The sequence below is a fragment of the Gracilinanus agilis genome, chromosome 1, assembly GCF_016433145.1.
Source record: "Gracilinanus agilis isolate LMUSP501 chromosome 1, AgileGrace, whole genome shotgun sequence".
Classification (NCBI taxonomy): Eukaryota; Metazoa; Chordata; class Mammalia; order Didelphimorphia; family Didelphidae; genus Gracilinanus; species Gracilinanus agilis.
This window is the reverse complement of record NC_058130.1, coordinates 703,948,253-703,970,638: the sequence shown is the minus strand read 5'-3', so window position 1 is coordinate 703,970,638 and position 22,386 is coordinate 703,948,253. Positions and strand designations below refer to the sequence as shown.

At 37.3% G+C, this 22,386-nt stretch overlaps 1 protein-coding gene across 1 annotated transcript in view; it reads right to left on the bottom strand.

Annotated features, from left to right (window-relative positions):
- The window catches only part of FOXH1 (forkhead box H1), a 55,497-nt gene that overhangs the window by 24,535 nt on the left and 8,576 nt on the right, over positions 1 to 22,386 (bottom strand). The window lies entirely within an intron of this gene.

Here is a 22,386-nt window from a genome sequence, read left to right as displayed (position 1 = left end):
AGCACCCACCAGGGGGCGGTGGCACCCACTTTGGGAATCACTGGTGTAATCTATGGTGCTAGGTACAAGGCAACATGGGCTCAAACTCAGAGCATATGTAGCAAAGATCCTGGAAGTCTTCTCCTCCACTTTGTGGAGCCCTCATGAAGTTCCTTTTGGAAATGGTATAACTTTCTTCTAAATTCTTTTTAAGTTCTAAAACTATCTTTTCTTAGTTTGTCTTTATTGTTCTTTGCTCCTGATGCTGACAGCTACTAATCCCTGCTGTTCTGGGGGCATTGGTTGGATACTAATGAGAAATCCAAATCTCAGACTTCTAGAAGTTCCCAAGGATTTCTTCTAGTCAAGGTAGAAGGAGGAGATGGACTCTTTTATCCTTCTTCTCATTCTAAGGAATTCCCTTTCAGGGACTACTCTTTCCCCTAGGTTTCCAGACCCTAAAAATCTCAGGTTCTACTCTATCTCATTAATTCATATAAAACCCACAGGTTGTGACTGAGTTTCTTCAGTGGATTATAATGATTGAATGGTTGGTGTTCTTTGTACTCTAAGAAGACCAAAATGACAACACTTTATTCCGGTCAATGTGCAACACGGCTGATCAGACCAATTGAAGAATGAAAGGCTCTAACACAGATTGGGCACAATAGCCCTTATGAACACTTGGGATAGAGATAGCTCTCATTTTGTGCATCTCACATTTCTTTTGAGCTACTGCAATTATATTTTGTCCATAGGTCATAGCACCTTCTTTGACGTGACCATGTCGTGCTGGATGATCCTATGCCATTGCCTCCTATGTCTTACAATAGATACCAAAGTTCTTCAGAGAGACCTTGAGAGTGTCTATATATTGCTTCTTCTGACCACTGAGTGGGTACGTGTCTTATGTGAGTTCTCTCTGAAATAATCTTTTAGGTAAAAGTGCCTTTGGCTCAAATCTATGGCACTCTCTCCCATAAAGTGTAATCAAATGGTTCCCAAACTTTTTTGGTCTACTACCCCCTTTCCAGAAAAAATATTACTTAGCACCCCCTGTCACATACTATCACTGCCCCCTTACAGTTATTCACCGCCCCCAAATGCACCTGTGGCATTTGAACAATATGACCAACCCATGAGAGTTGTGCTCTCTGCAATAGAGACTGAATGTTTGTTAGTTCAGTTCAAGAAAGGATCTTATCTTACCAGGTGATCTTTAGAGTAGTTCCAGGACAACTGGAATGGAAGCAATTTAGTTTTTGCTTTTTTTATCCAGGTTTTACAAGCATACAACAATGAGGTCAGCACAATGGCTCTGTAGACCTTTAATTTTATAGGTAGTCTAATATCTCTTCTCTTCCCTACTTTCCTTCAGAGCAATGCAATGCATGCATCAACCTCATCATCTATGTGAACATTCCTGGAAAGTATTCTTGCAAAGTAAGTGAACTTATCCACAGCATTTAAAATCTCTCCATTTGCTATGTAACTGATGGATGTCATTGAGGTGGTGGATGGTGGAGAACCTGTTTTCTTGGTGTTAATTATCAAGACAAAATTAGCACAAATGGTAGAGAATTGGTCCATGCTCTTTCAATCTCAGAGGCTGCATTGAATACACAATTATTTTTGAACAAAAAGTCATGTACCAACTCTCCCTTCACTTTAGTCTTGGTTTGTAACCTTTTCAAGTTAAACAATTTACCATCTATACCAGTGATGGGCAACCTTTTGAGCTTGGTATGTCAGAATTCGCCAAAAAACTGAGCATGACTCGGGGTGGTGTGTCACTTTGAGAAAAAAATAATTTTTCGCTATTTACAGTTTAAATAACAAAATGTATAATATATTACAACATACATGTAACATATGTTGTAATATATAACTGTATTTAATAAACAAAAATAGGTAAATTAATATAGGTAGAATTGTCATCTAAAGTGCACAGAGTGTCTGCACTACACTATAGCAAATGTTTCATCCTTGGCATGCAACCCCATGTCATCGAAAATGGCTACTTGTGTCATAGGTTTGCCATCAGCGATCTATACTGTAATTGACCATGATACAGTTTCCTTTGAGGGTATCAGATATCACTAAAAATATGCCAAAAAACATGGGAGCAAGCACACCCTGCTTCACTGCATTTGTGACTGGGAAAGCAAGAGAGCTTCCTCCATTATCCAGAACCTGTGCAAGAATGCATTTTGGAGCTGGTATATATTGCTGATAAACTTTTTTTCCGGGCACCCAAATTTTGCCATGATCTCATGACTTACAATATCAAAGGCCTCGGTCAGATGGACTAAACTTTGTATACATTTTGATCCTGGCATTTCTCTGGGAGTTGTCTAGTAACAAAACCCATTTAGATTGTTCCTCAACCCTTTCTAAGCATTTGATCTAACATTTTTGACTGAATGATTCTGTGGAGGTGTTCTTGCATCTTGTAATAAAAATTATTCCCTCTGTACTTCCCAGCACTAAGAAGGGAAGTTTTCAGGCTTCCATGAGGGAGTTAAAAGAGAGAAAGGAGTTACCATGTTGCTGACCAGAGTCCTTGGGTTCAACAAAACAGTTTTTGTCCCGACACGTTTGTGTTCAATTGTCCCAAATAACCTTATTCCTGGAGTGGCTCCCACTCCTTGTGGTAGCTGCTTCTGCCCACATTCTTGTCCTAGCACTTCGTGGCTTTTTGACTTCAGCTGGTAGCTTTAGTTTCTCTCCTGGTTTAGGTGCAATCCTCAACAGGAGCAGCACTAAAGTATTTTAGAAATAATAGAGACCCTTACCTAGAACTAATGGAAGTCGGTGCAGGCCCGTTTACCTTGGAATTTTGATTCAAAGGCTGGCAACCTCAAAGATAAGAGGTAAACTTTGACCTTTTCATAAAACAGGGCTAGGTCCCCTAGGCGGGAAAACTCACTTTAACTTAGGAGGATTATCCAGTCAATACACAGCCAAATCGTCCACTCAATAAGCAAAGCTATTTACCCAATAAATTATCCTAAAGTTCTGGAGTTCCAGGTTCTCAACTCCAGTTGTTGTTTCGTGGTGTAAATGAATGGGTGGGGCAAAAGTTCCGAGGTAATCTATGCCCTGGGGTAAGTGCTTTGTTTCTGCTGACAGATCAAGTACTTTCCTGGTCTTTTAATATGCAAATCAGTTACTCATATAGTCTTTAAAAGGTGTAAATGAGCCTACTCAAAGTTCTATATCCTTGGCTGGGAGGAAAGACATCCACTGACATCTGGCTAGGGGCTCACCTTTACCTTTTATATCTTGCAAATACTTCTTGACTGACTAACTCATATCCTCTCCTTAGTTAAACATTTGCTGCTCCCGATAAATAATGTGGGTGCTTTGGGGGCAGAGTGACTATTCAGATTATACGCAATATGTTTTACTAGTGATCTCTCATTTTCCAGATCTGATGGTCTTTTCTCAGTCCTAATATTCCTCCCCTTTTTTGGTCCCTTTGACATTACTGACCACCCTCTCCTCCAGAATTCTCTCTCTCCCTCTCACATTACTTTCTTACTTTTCCTTCTGCTTGTCTTACTGGTTTGTTTTTCTTTTCAGTCTCTTTTGTTGGTTCCTTAACCATATTATACCTTCGGACCTTGTAACTTTCTGTTAGGCTTTACTCTCTTCTTTCTTTAACATTCTCCCTTTTGGTAACCCCATTAATTCCCATGATTGAACAATCATCTCCATGCCAATGGCTCTTCGACCTATTTATCTATTCCCAGATTCTCCCCAGAGCTTTAGACCCATACCACCAGGCCCGTAGACTAGGATAGGTGTCCTTTTCCCCTATCTTTGATCTCTTTGAGATACAGATCTAGTAGTGGTATTTCTGGGTCAAAGGGTATGTACAGTTTCATGGTCCTTTAGGCACAATTTCTGTGAGCTAATATTTCATACCAAAACTGTAATGGCTTACACTAACGTTTCTCAGATCAAGAATGGGTATGATTGGGAGAATTGCTTCTAGACTTTGCTTGGGAAATGTCGATGATTTTAGTGTGGAATTAACATTTTTTCTTTTATTGCCCTTATTTTGTTTTTGATTGCCAATCCCATATACCTGAATTTGTATATGTTGAGTTCAAGTAAAATGAGGTCTTACTATATAGGTCTTGGTCTCCTGTGATCTATTGAACTACTAAGATGTTATTAAGTCAGTTGTTATTGTTTGTACCTAAATATTAGGGCTATGAGCTATTGCACCTTCTTTTTGCCTGGGCACAAGCAATTTCTTTAGTTGTTGTGGTTGTCACTGTGATGATGACCTTCCATATACTTTAATCCAATTATTCATCTTTTGACTAGAGACCGTAATCTATCTCCAGCCATCGCAGTGCAGTACAATGGTAGGTGGATTGAATTTGGAATCAGAGGATTTAGATTTAAATTTCACCTCTATCACTTATGACTTGTATGACCCTTAGGCAAATCACTTGGGTGGGGGGAGGGGGTCCCTCACTTTTGGTTTCCTCATCTTTAAAATAGAAGGGTTGGATTAGATTATTCTATGTCTCCCTCTTTGGGACAGAGAGAATATATCAAAAGCTGTCATGCTATAAAAGTGTGCTTTGGGGCCATAAATCATATAAGAGGGTACCTGAATATATTGAATTCCTCTTTCCAATTCCTGTCTTCCTCCCCCTGACCTTGAAATTTGGATTTCCCAGAGAGTGACTAGTGAATTGCAGTCACTGCAATCTTGAATCTTATGGCTATTTGTGAATCCCACTGGAATAATGAGTTGGGGAGAAGCTGATTTCCTTAACATCTCTATTTCATTTATTTGTAGTCATGTTTCTAAAATACTCCCTTAGTCTATTTCTTTCTTGTAAAAAATTCTTTATTCACTTACAAAAATGAATAATATAGAAATATGTTTTGTGTAATAATACATATATAACCCAGATTGAATTCCTTGTCAGCTCCAGGAGGGAAGAGGAGAGGGAGATAATTTGGATCACATGACTGAAAAACTTATGTGGAAACTTATTGTTAAAATAAAAAATTATTAATTAAAATTATTTAAAATTGTATTTTCATTGAACTTTACAATAATCAACCAAAACAAATATTTCAATATAAAAATCTAATAATTAAAAATTCCTTCTAGGTATAAGTAGAGACTTTGGGTCCCTCTTTACTTAGGAGCCCTTTTTTTTTTTCTAGATTCAGATACAGGGTTCAGTCATGGCAGATCCTGAGAATTTATAAGAACATTGATTCCCTTCCTCATATTTGTTGGGTCATTATACTCCCAAACTCTGGTACTCCATGGGAAGATTTATTTAAGTCTCATGTACAAGGCATCACTGAAGTGTGGAATAGAAATGTACTCAATATACGAAACAAATCAAATATGGGTCCAATATTTATTTCCAATATCCAAAAGAAATGCCTAACCTAAAAAGTACTCATATCCAAATAGGCAATTTAACCTTTCTAAGCCTGTTTTCTCATCTGTAAAATGGGGATAATAACAGTACCTACTTCCCAGGGTTACTGTAAGGATCAAATGAGATCCTATTGTAAAACACTTTGTAAACCCGAAAGGGATGTATATAGTAGGGCCCCCATATCTGTAAGTCATGAATTCCAAGACTTATTGTGGATGGCTAAAATCACAGGTATAAGTGAATACCTGCTACTTGTTAACTGAAGGTAGCTCAGTCAGTGGATTCTAAATCAGCAGATATGGGGACGCAACTATGTATGCTGGCTGTTGTTAAGTCATTAAAATTATCTGGAGACTGTATCTTAGTTTAATTATTTATTCAATAATAAAAACCGGGTGGGAGAAAGAAAAGGGACCAGCCACAAGTTGCAGGCTATTTCCTTTCCCCAGCCTCTTTACCTAGTCAGCACTTATCAGAGGTTAACCCCCTCGAGCTGTCTCATCTCTCCCTTTTGAACACAAACATATATTCAGCGGCGGCTTCACTTTCCTGGGTATCTCTGATTGGCTAGATTTGATCTCAGTCTAGTTAGGAAGCCAATGGGAAATCACATGGGACAAAAGGCAAGCATTTTCCAGGTGCCAAGGAGCCATGAGGCTTCTGGCATCCTTCCAGAGTGCCTGTGTGTCTCCCTTATACAGATAAGCCTCAGGCCTTTTTAATTACATTTATTTTATTTTATTTTTAAAAATATTTTCCCATGTTTACATGATTCATTTTCTTTCCCTTCCCTCTTCATTCCCCTCCCCCCCAGAGTCAACAAGCAATTCCATTGGGTTGTACAAATGTTATCATTTGATCCTTATTTCCATATTATTCATCTTTACCATAAAGCGATCTTTAAATTCAAAACCTCAAATCATATACCCATGTAAACAAGAGATAAGTGATGTCATAAGTTTTTCTTTTGCATTTCTACTCTCCTAGTTCTTTCTCTGAATGTGGTTAGCAGTCTTTCTCATAAATCCCTCAGGAATGTCCTGGATTATTGTATTACTATCAGTAGTAAAGTTTAGGTCTTTTTCTTAACTCCATCTGAAGGTGGGGTTGATTAGCAACCCAAAATAATAGGGTGTCAGAATAGTAAATTCTCATTGTTATTAGGTAGATTCCCTGATATTTTACATATTTGTACTTACAAATGGAATTTCTTTTTCTCCCCTCACATTGGTTTTTGTTAGTAACTTTCAGAAAAGATGATTTTTGTGATTTCATTTTGTAGCCTATTTTACTGAAATTATCAGTTCCTCCAATTAATTTTTTAGTTGAATCATTATACTTCTCCAAGTAAACTATCTTTTGACCTGCAAATAGTGACAAATTCCTTTCCTGTTTGTCTTTGGCCCTATTCCTCATCCATGAATCCCCAAAGTATAAAGTTGGGATTTCTTCACTCTGTGGCTAAAGATTTGAAAGAGCAACCAGGAGGGAAAGCAAAGAGATGTTTTAAGGGATTAGTCTTCAAATCACAATGGTCTATTTTTCCTTTTCACTTTATTCTATGTTTGATAAACAGATGAGGATGCCCTTAGATCTCTGAATATAACTGAATAAATCCAGGTGAACTAGGCACAGACAGCATATTTCATATTTTAATTGAAAGGAAAGAGGATCCTATGCATAGCAAAGCTTACCTGTGGTGAAGGCTGTTGGGTGGCTCAAAGGGAGGCAGAATAGATATCTCTAGTCCCCTTCTCCCTCCACCTTTCTCCAAGGGAAACTTTCATTTCCAAGGAGGGAAGCAGGAAGTTGGTGCCAGAGGCCATCACTTTGATCTCTTTAGAGGGAAGTGATACTGAGCTGGAGTATATCTATTTGGCTCTTAATTATTGTCTGGGGGTAGGATCAGATTCAATCTAATTTCTGATTACTTTTTCATTTTAGGAGGGAAAGAGAGCCACAAGCTCATAGCCAAGACTTGATTCCTTTCCCATCTGTGAATGTGAAATCCCCTGTCCTCCTCCCCCAAAGATTTCTTTTATTATTAAGAATCAATATAGATTCAGTCATCTTGTTTTATTATTGTTCTATCACATTGTTATGAGTTTAAATTATTAAATATTCCATGTACATGTGTTATACTACATATACTCTGCTGAACTTCTCCATTCTGTGTGTAAAACCCTTGTATACATATCTGCTGACTTCAGGCTTATAGCAAAATTGCCTTTATAAGGGTTCTGAGTCCAGCTTTATTGTGAGATTGGCCCTCTCTCAATAAACCTTTTTCTTTTTGGCTTGGAGGCTTGGTTTTTGTTTTTTGTGTCTTGACTAATAAATTTTTACAACACACCTAATACTGATTCCACAGTGAATACACATATTGAATAGCAAAGAAATCCATTCCTCCAAATCATAATGAAACAGAAGTCAGAGAAAGTATATATAGAATATGTACTTGACAAAAGAGAGTAAATTGGGGGGCAGCTGATTGGCTCATTGGATTGAGAGCCAGGCCTAGAGACAGGAGGTCCTAGGTTAAAATCTGACCTCAGACACTTCCTATCTGTGTGACCCTGGGCAAGTCACTTAACCCCCATTGCCTACCCTTACCACTCTTCTACCTTGGAGCCAATATACAGTATTGATTCTGAGGTGGAAGGTAAGAATTATAAAAAAGAGAGAGAGTAAATTGGGAGAGAGTTGTTAATTCACCTCTAGATCTCACCCGCGGGGAAAATTCCCCAAAGTGTTTGATGTAACAAACTGGAGATGTAGACATGATGAAGACTGCTAGCTCTTCTCATGCTTTCCCAAAGTCTTTTCCTTCATGAAGCTGAAGTGGAATTGTTTTCATCCATCTTCTCTTTCCAAAGCTCTCCCGAAGCCAGAAACTCCCAAAATGGCTCACCATCACAGAAGACTTGAAGTTTAGAGTCTCAAGGAGGACTGAAGAAGACTGGAGCTTTCTCTCCCCCATAGGTTGCCAACTCTGCCCTGGCCTCCACACAGGCCAAGACTTTCATCTTTACCAATAAAGAGAGAGTCCTATACCAATGGGCTTTTGGTCAGGGATGATGTTGCTCCCCTCCACTGAAAATGTTTACAGTCTCTTGCAAAGATTAGCTGCAGACAAAGCCCTAAATTTATAAGTATACAATATAAAACCAAACATCAGTGCTTTAAAACGAGGATGATTTTCCTGGCATCCCAGCTAACTAATCTTAAGTACACATTGAAAGATACTAAAATGAAAGAAATGCACATTAACAGCATATGCAATAGCGATGGCACTGTGCAGGACACCATCATCTGGGAGGATACTACAGCGACAACATACCTAGCTAGATCCAGGAAATAACACATGCACATTTCAAAATATACATGGACATGCATGTCCATTGTTGTGAGGAGAATTTAATTAGTTTCATTTACAAAATCCTTTTCTCTGATCTTAAAACTTTCTCTAAATGAAACTAATTAAATTCTCCTCCCAACACCATAATACTCAGCAAGGAAAGCAAAAGCAATTAAGCATAACTAACTAATAAAGCAAAGCTAGCTAGCCGAAACAATATCAATGGGCCTATACATAAAATACAACTTAACTAGAAAAGGTTACACATAAGTAAGTACAATAGTTAACAAATAAGACATTGCTATGGCATAAATATAACATAAAATAGAGTAAAATGAATGGAACAGCAAAATAAAAAGGAGCATTCTCAAACATGCAGCAATTTACCTGTAGAGTAATAAATATATGCATTTATATGTAAGGCCCATTTTGCCCAGGCAGTCTCTAGTATTGTTATCTAGAGACATGTGTAACTCTATCTTCAGGTTTACCTGTAACAGCAACAGCATAACTTAGTCTGGTGACTGGGCTAAGAGGCCTAGTTCTCCTGGCACTGACTGATCTTTTGGTTGATATGAGCAGATCATCAGGATCATTATAGACTTATTTTATTATTATAGTCTACATCTGAGCAGGCAGCTATGCAAGGTTGGCTATCAGTGTTTTAAAAAATAATTTATTTATGTAATTAATTAATTTAGAATATTTTTCCATGTTACATGATTCATATTCTTTTCCTCCCCTCCTCTCTTTCCCCCTTCCATAAGCTATCAGTGTTTTTGAGCTCTGTGAGTTGAACCAGTACGGATGAGTATCTATAATGGTTTTGTGACAGAAAGAAGTTGCCTCTGGGTTCAGTTCTCCTGCCCTGCAATTATAAACACAGTTTTCTTCATTGGATTTGTCACTTTCAGTGCCCATAAGTAATTCAAAAAAGTCTTTGTACAGCTGGTTGGATAGTTCCTTTTTCTCAGCTGTTTTCTAGGTGATTGTCCATCAGTTTTCTCCAGTTACTCACTGGAAAAATCCAACTAACTTTACTATAAGTAATAAGAGGTTGTACTTCCTAGCTGTGTGACCCTGGACAAATCACTTAACCCTGACTGCCTAGCCCCTGAAGTTCTGCTGTCCTAGAAGTGATACAAAGACAGAAGGGAGGGTTTTAAAAAAACAAAGGAAGTTACAGTTTTATCTTAGAATCATTACTAAGTACTGGTTCCAAAGCTGATGAGCTGTAAGGGCCAGGCAATTAGGATTAAGTGACTTGCCCAGGGTCACATAGCTAAGACATGTCTGATGTCAGATTTGAACTCAGGTCTTCTTGTCTCCAGACCTGGATCTCTATCCACTGAGCCTCCTAGCTGCTCCAAATCTTTCCTATTTTTTTAGGCACTACTATTTTGGGGGATGCATAAGGACTAATGGATGCTGTGATGATGTCATTAACCAGCTTTTTTTTTTTTTTCCAGATTGTTTCTGAGGTCTTCCTTCATGGACAGAAACATTTTCTTAGATTTTTCCTTGAGTGGTCAAGAATCAGTGAGCTAGATTCTGTGGGTTGCATCTTGGGCATATCCCACATCCCATTTATGCAGTGAGAATACACTTGCCCTTTTGATGAATTCTAAACCCAGCCTTCCACTTCTTGTGGTCCCAAGAAGTCCCCAAAGTCAAATGCCTCAGAATCCAGTTCAGAAAGTAGATAGTTGGGGCTCCTAAGTGTGGTTTCATTGGAACCTCTTACAAGCCTCCGCACAGTGTGCATGGATGGCCAAAGTGTGGGCGTTGGATTCCAGTTTGTTGCTTGAAGTATCCTGATAGTCTCAAATTATGTGACTGCAGCTCAGCACTGATGATGCTCTGCTTTGCTCCTATGCCCTGTGGCTTACACTGACTCTAGAGGAGGAGCTGTCTCAACTCAGACGTTGGGCATTCATCTCCATCCAAAAGGAGAGAGTCTCATATCAATGAACCCTGGGGACAAGGGTTATATACATTTGGGGCAATATTCTATTTCCTAATTTAGATTAAATTTTGTCTCAGTCAGTGAGGAGTTAATCTAATCTGTTTAGCATTGCAAAATTGTGGGTTTGGGTTTGTGTGGAGTATGAGAGAGAAGCTCAGGCTAAAGCTTCTTGCAGGCTGAGCACACAGTGGTCACTAAAAGGGAACAGCCTCTTAGAAAAGGGCCATTTTGAGCAGACCCAAGAGAAAGTACTTTTCAAAGTCTGGGAGCTGGTGGCTCAAGTTAAGAGTGCCTCTTGGTGGGCCAATCAGATATGGAACATCCTTGATGGATAATACTCCCGCCTAGCATCTGCCTCTTGGAAACTCTGGTTTCCTTCAAGTCTTCAAGCTCCATCTTCTGCAACAGACTTCCACCTCTCTCCGGCTCTCTCTGGATTAGTAATGCATTCAAAATTCAAAAGAAAAAAAAAAGAGAAAAATCTTGGCAATGTGAAGTAATTATCACCACTGCACAAGCCTTCCAATTAAAAAAAATTCCATGTCGTACTTACGTGCTAGGCAGGCACTGTGCTAAGGACTTTACAAAATAATTTCATTTGATCTTCACAACAGATGCTGCTATTATCCCCATCTCATAGTTGAAGAAACTGAGGCAAATAGAGGTTAAGTGACTTGTCCAAGATCATGTAGCTAGTGTCTGATACTGAATTTGAACTCAGGTCTTCCTGACTCCAGGCACAGTGTTCTTCTATTCACCATGCCACCTAGTTAGCCACCTCCTACTATTAGGAGACAAGACTGAAAAAACATTCAGGTTTCCAAACAGCTCCAATGTGTTAAGTACAGGCAGCTAGACAGCTTGAATTTACAGTCATCTACTGGGCCAGAATACCCATCTTCCTGAAAGAGTCCTGAATACATGCCCAGTTTTATCAAGGGACCTGAGCCTGGATCCTCCCAGAAGTGGTCAGTGCCTATACTCAGACCTATCTCCCTTATTACATTTATGCATTGAAAAAAATTATATTGAGAATAATAGTGTTTATAAGATTGGTGGGCTTGTTTCTTATTACAAAGATTCTCATGGTTGGTGTCATTAAGGATATAGTTTGGTGATGGCAAACCTATGACACGCGTGTCATGACACACGTAGCTATTTTTGATGACATGTGGCCTCATACAGAGAAGTATGGGGCCATATGCAGAGGATGAAACATTTGCTGTAGTGTAGTGTAGACACTCTGTGCACTATAGATGACAATTTTACCGATATTAATTTACCTATTTTGGTTTATTAAATACAGTTATATATTATAATTATACATTTTTGTTATTTAAACTATAACTATTGCAAAATTATGGTTTTTTTTTTCTCAAAGTGACACATCACCCAAGTTATACTCATTTTTTTGGCAAATTTTGATATCCAAAAGGTTGCCCATCACTGATATAGTTCTTCTTTTTTAGCCACCCATTGGGATCAATATTTCATTTTTACAACAGCTAAAACAGAATAACCCCACTTTATACAAATTGAAAATTTACAAATGGTAGCAAATTATTTGACAAGCTAGAGAATTCTTTATTCACCTAGAGCTAGAACATTAGATTTTTCAGGTTCAAACACTTATTACAGTGTATAATTTATTAGTCTATTAACTATTATTGTTCAGTGGAAGCAAGGCCAAAATGATCCTATTTATACACAACGAAAGCGTTCCTTATCCATTTTTAACATGAAGAAAGCACCTCAGGGGTTGAAGGTACCATCTCCACTTCCTGTTTAAACTCCAGGCATGGGATTCGAAGGCGGTTCAGTCCTAGAGAGCTTGATTTTTAACAAGAAATTCCCTTTTCTCATACTCTTTGGTTCTTTAAGTCCCCAACTCAGTCATTTAAAGAATAATTTTACTCAGGGCTAATGTCTAGGGTCTTCCCCAAAAAAGGAAAAGTAGGAAAGGTACTCACTATACAATATGAATTAGGGATGGGATGGGTAATGTATTTCTACACAGATCTGGAATATTCAGTATGGGACACTTGATGAGCACATTTGAAAAACTAAGCTTAAAACGAGATTCACTAACAACTATTCTAATCTCCTGGGAAAACTTTACCAGTATGCAATGCAGTTTGTGGGATTCCTGATTAAACATTTTATACTTTACCTTAGCTCTGTAGCTAACTCCATTCCAAACAAATTGCCTTTGAACTTTGTGCTCAGTTTTTCTGTCAACAGCTCCTGTGGCTGCAACCAATAGTTCTTCTCGTGAGACCTATGATCTTTGGACCTTCTGAACTAACAAAATTACCTTTAAATATGGATTTATCTGCTCTAAGAACCATGTTGGGTGATCTACTCAGGAAAGAAAACAGAAAGCAGAAAAGAGACTTACTAGTTATTATAAGTCATACCCCAAATACAACTAGGATATTTATTTATCTATTTTTATCTATTTATTATCTATTTGTCTATATGTAGAATTATATAAAGTGAAGTTACATGCCAACTGGAGAATAATAGCAGGGTGCAAGAATGAGCACTACCTCTCGCCTCCCCCCTTTCACAGGAATCCTGAGACGGAGGAAGGAGTTAATAGTCAAATGGAAGAATCAAGATGAGGGGAAGGGTTTGTATATCCAGAGTTCTAATCTCTTCCTTCACTGCAACTAATAAGGGACTCATCTCACAGTAGAAGCTCCTAAACAATGACTCACATAGACCTGAAGCAGGCCCCTCAAAGCTTCCATGTATATACGGGAAAGGCAGATCTGAGCCTGTCCCTCATTACACAACCCTATTTAGAAGCATCTAGGTTTTTAAAATGAGAATTGCTTTTGTAGTCAGGTTACATGATTAATAAATGGCTCTTTACTTACTTATGTTTCATTTCCAGGGCAGATATTTTTACTGGGAAAATGTCAAAGCATAATTTAGTAAATTTATTATTCAATGTTCTAATATTTTTCATAAACACAATCGGTACATTTCTGAATCAGAATACGAATTTGAAGACTTTGAGTTAATTAATTAAATTGAGAAGTTTTTTAAAAAATCCACCAAATCATGTTTTAAGAGGAAATTTTTATGACAAAATCAATTTGCTTCATCTTTATTATTATTATCTTTAAGGAAGATGTCAATTTTTTCTTTTAGCACAAATGTCATGTTAAGTACTTTGGCATGAGGGAGCCAACATGCTTCACAATGGCACAAACATGTCCTGTCCTCTGTCCTCAGATAGTCACAAATTTCTTTAAAGATTCCTTTTAGAGGCTGGTATAATAGTTAGAGCACTGGACATAGAGTCAGGAAGATCTGATACTTTCTGACACAGGTTTAAACATGTAATAGTTGTGTGACTCTAGACAAGTCATTTAATCTCTAATTGTATCATATTCCTCAAATGTAAAAATGGGATAAAAATAGCATCTTGCAGGGGTATTATGAAGATCAAATGATATAATAATTATAAAAAGCACCTAGCACAGTGTCTGCCAAAATGTAGGTTCTATATAAATCCTTATTCCCTTTCCTAATAGATTCTTTTGCATGAAGTTGATTAGTTTTGAAACAACTTTTAAAATTGTATGTCATTCTTATCTCATATTTCTTAATTCAAATCTGTGAAGCATTCTAAATCATTCACATTCTTTAAGCTAGTGTTCACAAACCTGGGTAACACTAGTGGATAATGGTGTTGTGAAAGGTGATCTTTTCTTCTCCCTCTTCCTTTTGGAAGTGGTAGAGTTGAATTCCACACAGGACTTGCCTATTCCCACTCTGTCCTCCTTTCCTTTCTTTATAATGGAGGCTGGAGATTTAAACAGTCCCAAACTGTTATAAAAGGCAAATCATGTTTAGAGGCAATATAATGACTGTCAGATCCACAAGATTCCTTTTTTCTGCTATTTTATGTTAAACAAAAAGCTATTATGATAATCACAATAGCTCAGAGCCCTTAGTTAGAAAAAGATCTACTATTCAGACAGAAGTTTCACTCTCTGCTTTCATTTTTATTTTTTGTTATTTCCAGCGAACCCTGGCTTTTAAAAAATTTTAAGACAAAATCAGAATGTAGAAAACAGGCAAAAGAAGGAAGGAAAGCATATTACCTGGTACTGGATAAACACTGGGAGGGGGAAATGGGAAAGGGGTAGATTTTGGGTAATTTTTCCTTAGTCTTTGAAAAACAATTATAATCAGTGGCTTCAGTCTGAATTCTTTGATTCAAGTTGCCAACAGGGGTTCAAAGGCCTACCTTTATTTTCTCTCTTTTCTGCAGTTCAGTTTTGCTTTCAATTTCTTTTTTTGTCTGTAGCCCCTGTATCACTGATTCTTTCCAGTGTGGCTTAGTACTTTTTTTTTTTTTTTTTTAAATTTTAAACCCTTAACTTCTGTGTATTGACTTATAGGTGGAAGATTGGCAAGGGTAGGCAATGGGGGTCAAGTGACTTGCCCAGGGTCACACAGCTGGGAAGTGGCTTAGTACATTTTGAATGGGGCTATGGATGCCATCTCCCCCTCTGCTCCTGTTGATGTTCAGCTGATGTAGGTCAGGCTCCTTTTTGTCCATCTATTCTCTCTCTTTTTTCCCTTTGGCTTAAAAAAAATTTTTTTTTAAATATTTTTCCATGTTTCCATGATTCATTTTCTTTCTCTCGTCTCTTCCTTTCCTCCTCCCAGAGCTGACAAGCAATTTCTCTGGGTTGTACAAATGTTACCACTTGATACCTATTTCCATATTATTTATTTTTGCTATAGAGCGATTTTGTAAAGTCTAAACCCCAAGTCACATGCCCATATATACATGTGATAAGTGATGTCATATGCTTTTCTTTTGCATTTCTTCTCCCATAGTTCTTTCTCTCAATGTAGCTAGCATTCTTTCCCATAAGTCTTTCAGGAGCATCATAGCTTGTTTGTTGCATTGCTACTAGTAGCAAAGTCCATTACATTGGATTGTTCCACAATGTTTTACTTTCTGTGTACAATGTTCTTCTGCTACTAGTAGCAAAGTCCATTACATTGGATTGTTCCACAATGTTTTACTTTCTGTGTACAATGTTCTTCTGGTTCTGTTCATTTCACTCTGCATCAGTTCATTGAGGTTCTCCCAATTCATATAGAAATCCTCCAGATCAGTGATTCCCAAAGTGGGCACCACTGCCCCCTGGTGGGTGCTGCAGCATTCCAGGAGAGCGGTGATGGCCACAAGTGCATTTGGGGGCGGTGAAACTGTAAGGGAGCTGTGATAGTATGTGACAGGGGCTGCTAAGTAATGTTTTTTCTGGAAAGGGGGCGGTAGGCCAAAAAAGTTTGGGAACTACTGCTCCAGATCATCATTCTTCACAGCACAATAACATTCCATCACCATCATATATCATAATTTGTTCAGTCATTATCCAATCAAGGGACAACCCTTCATTTTCCAATTTTTTTTCCCACCACAGTCTGCTCTCTTGAAAATTATATGTGCCCCCTTAAAAGAACAGTCTGGAGTCAGGAAGACCTGAGTTCAAATATGACCTCAGACACTTACTAGCTCTGTGTTCCTGGACAAGTAACAATCTTTGTTTCTCTTAATGTACTGAAGAAGGAAATGGCAAACCACTTGAATATTTTTGACAAGAAAACCTTATGGATGCTATTGTGATATGGTCCATGAGGTCATGAAGAATTGGATATGATTAAAAAATAACTGAAAAACCATCCCCTTGAAGTATCATCCTCTACCTTTTTTCCTTTTCACAGCCAAACCCTTAAAAAAACCCAACAAACCAAAAAATGATCTATCTTCATTGCTTCTATTTTCTTACTTCTCATTTACTTCTTATCCCCTTGCAGTCTGGCTTCTGATTCAACTGAAACTGCATAGTCCAAGGTTAATAGTGATCTATTATTTGCCAAATTTGAGGAAATTTTCTCAGTTTTTATCTTCTTGAATTCTCTGGAGTATTTGATGTTGTTGACCAGCCCCTCCCCTTTAGATACTCTCGCCACCCAGTTGGTTTCAAGACATTGTTATCTTCTGGTGCTCTTCCTACATATCTAGTCATTCCCTTTCATTGTCCTTTGCAGAATCATCATACTCCTGTGAGTATACCTGCCCCAGAGTCTATCCTAAGGCTACTTCTTTTTCTTCTATTTTCCATGATCTCATTTGATCTCATTTATATATACATACATATATATGACTCCCAGATCTATGCAAACAACTTCAGAATACCAGTCTTAAAACACCAATTGCCTATTTATTGTATATCCCTAAATTAATGTCCTGAAGTTATATCAAATTCAATATATCCAAAGTAGAACTCACTATTTCCCCTACCCCCAAACTCTTACCTTTTCCTAATTTCCCTATTTCTGTTGAGAGTGCCACTATTCTAGTCACAGAGATTCCCAATTCTGGAGTCATCCTTGAATTTTGCCTTTCTCTCACTTTTCAAATGCAGTTAATTTTCCAGCCTTCTACCTCCAAAATATCTTAAATATATATCCTCTCCACTACATTCACACAGTCACTACATTAGCTTACCTAATTTTCTTTGGAAAAATTATCTTCTTTCCCCAACTTATTTACCTTAAAAAAATATTGCTATCTTTTGTTTTATAGCACTTTTATTTCCAAATGTATCCTTACTTCTTTACCTAGAAAGTCACCACATCTCATAATAAAGAATTAAAAAGAAGAAAAGTAAAAGCAATTTAGCAAAACTCACCATCAAATCAACTGCCTTCAAACCACCCTTTCAATTTATTAGGTTTCTTAATTGGGAAAATAAAATATCTTTAAAATAAAAGAAAGAGAAACAATTTATTAAGTCTCATGCTATCTTCAGTTAAAGTATACAATGAATACCGAGGTCTTTTTTTTTTTTTTAATAATAGCATTGAGGAATCACAGTGATAAATATAGTGGATTAAATATGTGAGGTGTGGGCTTTTTAGTTTATTTATGTATTTATGTATTCTGCTCCTAAAACTGTCACTATTTTCTCATTCTAGTTTCAGCTATTTCAGGGATTTTCTCTTCAAACTCCTTATGCATTTGTCCATTCAAAAAGCATATTAACCAGCTGTGTGACCCTGGGCAAGTCACTTGACCCCCATTGCCCACCCTTACCAATCTTCCACCTTTGAGACAATACACCGAAGTACAAGGGTTTAAAAAAAAAGCATATTAAAAAAATTAGACAATAATGATTTAAGACAAAATTAAATCTATTTATTGAAAATATTAAATATCTATTTAGAAGAATTCTTGAGTTATTCCAGCTTTCAAAAAACTTGTAGGCTTTTGGGAAACTAAATTATTATGTTATTCAGAAAAAAATAATGATGCTAAGAAATATAGCAGATAATATGATACTTTGAACATCCAAGATTAACTCTTTATGTTTTATGTTCAAATGAAGCAAGCAGAACATCAATATATTGCCTTTATGAGTCTGAAAGCCTACCCTGAGTGATGTCATCTGATGATAATAGTGATAGATTATGCTTAAGATGTGGGCTGACTTGAATTTTTTTTAAACCCTTACCTTCTGCCTTATCATCAATTATTTTTTTTAAACCCTTACCTTTTGTCTTAGAAACAGGACTGTGTATTGGTTCTAAGGCAGAAGAGTGGTAAGAGCTTGGCAATGGGGGTTAAGTGACTTGCCCAGGGTCACACAGCTAGGAAGTGTCTGAGGTCATATTTGTACCCAGGACCTCCTGTCTCTAGGCCTGACTGAGCCACCCACTTGGCGTCAATTCTAAGACAGAATAGCTCAAAGGCCAGGCAATTGGGATTAAGTGGCTTGCCTAGGCTCTCACAGTTGGAAATATCTGAGGCCAAAGATTTGAACTCAGGTCTTCCAGACTCCAGGCTTGGTGTTTTATCATCTATGCTACCTATCTGCTCTTGCTGACTTTGATTTCGTTTTGATCAGTTTTGGCATACAGTATTAAATAGTCGCTTAGATCCTTTCACTGTCAGCTTGAATTTATCATTATAGATAGTCTTCGTTGGCTCTGCTAGGACTTTCCATTTTAAAAAAGTAGATGTATGTGGATGTTTAACTCAAAAATATCTAATTATTTTTGTCATTGCTTCATTCCTTCCCATAGAGGATTTTGTGCCTTTCCCCTCACCAGGAATCTTGCCTCATATTTTGGAAAACTCTGTACTACATCATACTTTCTTTCTAATTATACTTCTACTACCTACTGTTTCACAGGATGGTAAACCTTAAAGGGCTGCAGAGATGACAGCATGGGGTAGCTAGGTAGCATGGTGGATGCCTAGAGGACCTGGTTTCATATCTGGCTTCTGAAACATCCTAGCAAGTCACTTAACCCTAATTGCCAAGCCCTTGCTGCCCTTCTGCCTTGAACTGATGCTAAAAAAAGGAATTCCTGAAGAAACTACTTCATTGAAGCAGCAGACTAAGAATGCTAAAATTTAGATTATTTTCCATTCAGCAAAAAGCTCCCTGAAACTGAAAAGCACAGTGGTAGGAGTAAAACAGACACAGCTTTAAAAAATCCAAAATTTTATCTAGAATAAAGAAGAATCCCAATATGGATGCAGATATCCTATCCTATAGGTTCCATGACATCACAACTATGCTATTACCTACAGAAGTAACAACTGTGAGTCTCAGGGAAATAATTTGTAATCAAATGTAATTTATAACTGAGAGTTTGGAACTTCCCAATTGAATTCTCTGGGCTTGATATTGTTGACAAGTCCCTCCTCTTAAGACACTCTCTCCACCATGTGATTTCAAGACATTGTTATCTTCTGGTTCTCTTCCTACATATCTAGTCATTTCCTTTCAGTCTCTTTTGCAGAATCCTCCTCCTCCCTTGAGTATACTCCCCAAGGTGTGTCCTGAGACTACTTCTCTTTCTTCTAGTCATTTACCCTTGTGTATGTGAATATTAATGTCCCTATATCAAATTCTCTTTATTTCCATTTAACTTGGATCCTTGTCCATGAGAATAAAAGCATGATGATGGAATATGAAAAATAATATGAGCCATAAAATAAAGTGTTTTTCCTTGCCACTATCCTCCCAACTAAAATTTTATAACCTTACTTACTTTCCCTTACTGTTCAGACACTAGAGGAAGTTGGAACTGTCCAATGGAGTGTTATATTAGATTGTAACTGATATATGGTACTAGGAAACAGTTGGTGCTGCTTCATAAGTCTCCTGCTTATGTCCATGAAGGCCTTGCATAATAACTTTGGATATGTGGGTTAAGAGAGAACCCTTGAACAATTAAAAGATAGATTTTACTCGCCCCAATTGTCAAGAGCTATATATAATAAGCATATAGGTTCTGTTCAATGTTTCAAATGAAAATTTTGCCAACTTGTACTACATACTCAGAAAATATAAGCACCAGCAAATTGTTGGAGTTTTTGTATGTTGACTTTTTAATTTTTGGAAGGGGATGGTAATAGCATGAGCTAAATTCTAACGATAGTGACTGTTGAAAGTGGATTTTTTTAGGAGGACATGACTGTACCTTTTAGCTATATATGACTCCTAAATGAACTTCAGGCAATAGCTGGTTCTTGTTAGTGCCCGATTTCCTTTTTTTAGAATTTTAATGTTAATCTTTTAAATTTTCATTTATTTATTTATTTATAAAATATTTTATTTACATGATTCATTTTCTTTTCCTCCCCTCTTTTCTTCCCCTTCCCAGAGCCAACAAGCAATTCCACCAGCTTATACAAACATTGTCACTTAATACCTATTTCTATATTATACATTTTTGCTACAGAGCAATATTTTAAAAAATTAGTATAAAAAGACTTAATTGTTTAAGAAAAGGACTTCAACAATCCAAGGAATGTTCTCTTCCCTTATCTAGCATGACAGGTGATGTCTGTACTAACAAGGACATATCCCTTCTCAATCTCCTATATAGCTAATGATATACATTTTCCTTAACAATCATACTATTTTTCTTTGAATAACTAGCTGCATTATAATCAAAGGTCATCTTTTTTCCCTTATCTCATGTAATGTATAAATATTTCTAGCTGAATTGTGAATGACACATATTTCCACCAATTATTAGTGGAGTTTGTCACATTGAGTGAATAAACTGCAGTAAAATCTTTTTCTAATTCATGTTGGCTTGTTAGCATTGATTAGTGTATCAATTCATTCAACAGACTAATTATTTTATCAGATAGGTAAGCATAGACATACTGTATGGGGGAAAAAGGGGTTTTATGGGTTCAATATATTAAAAGATGGTCGCCAGAGGATTGAACTATTATCAATCCTCAATTAAGAATAATCTCAAGTCAAAATTGACTTTTATGGAAGTTTATTTACAGTTAGGAAGGTTGAAGGTAGAGAAATTGAGAGAGAGAAACTCTGGCCCAGACCAGGTAAGAATTTAGAGGCCCCAGCAGAGGGGCACAAAGGTTAATTAAACAAGGCTTCTAGCCACAAGGCCTTTTTATAATTAGAGAGGCAAGAGAGGCCTCCTTAAGGCTAGAGCCTCCAGAAACGCGAAGGGAAGAGAGAGAGAGAGAGAGAGAGAGAGAGAGAGAGAGAGAGAGAGAGAGAGTCAGCCTAACTTACCCACATGATAATTCAAAGGGAAGTAGTCAGAGGTCCCACCAGAGATCCTTCTACACCAAGTTCAAAATGCCAACTGCCTCCACAGGAAGTTACCATCATATTTAAAAGATAGCATCTTTCATCACTTCCTGCATCTGCCTCCAATTTTGCACGTCCAATCACAATAGATGATTCTCATATTACTGCCTATGGGGCAGTCAGTTGATCCTGATTCGTCACCCACTCTAGCACACATGGGTTATGGACCTCCCAGAATTAGAGGTGTTCTCATTTAGACTTAATCTAATTATCACAATCCCCCCTGTGATCATTTGGGAGACTGATCTCCCCAGTTGATCATTTTACAAAATCATCTTGTACCCCTAAAGTTCTAACTACAATAGTTAGAGATAAGAGGGGAATGGAAGAGAGAGAAAGCAAAACCGATGTTTTGCTAGGCTCATTGACAAAAAACCAATTGGGGGAAGTCCCCTATTGGCATAAAATGTATATTCAAAGTAACTGTTCAAATCCCATCAGTTCAATCAATTGTACCCCAAAGTTCATTCTGGATCTCTTGATGCAATGTAGATTCTTCAGGCATCTTTCTGCAAAACAGTTCATTCTCTGGATTAAGGAGTCAGCAAGCTTCTTTCCCTGAGAATTTTTCTTGAACAAAAATTTAAATCTTGGATTTTATAAAAATACAACCCCCCCAAAGAGGGTGTTTAAAAAAAGAAACACCCAGATCAGCTCAGGATACATGGTTGAGTTATGGAGTGTATGAGTCAATTCAAAAGGAAAAAACAAAAACATAAAAAGAAAAGCAAATAGAAGAAAAATGAAACTTTGGGAGAAAGAAAAAACTTAAAATCAGAATCAAAATATCAAAATCTATGTATATAAAATTTCTGAATAAACAAAAATAAATTCATAACAGGCCCTTGTATTAGGGTCCAATTAATATAATTTCCATCCTACTAGTCTGTAGAACAAAATACAATAATACTGCACTTACCCATTGGCAGCCAAGACTACAGGAAGTTGCCATTTTATGAGAGAAAAAGGACC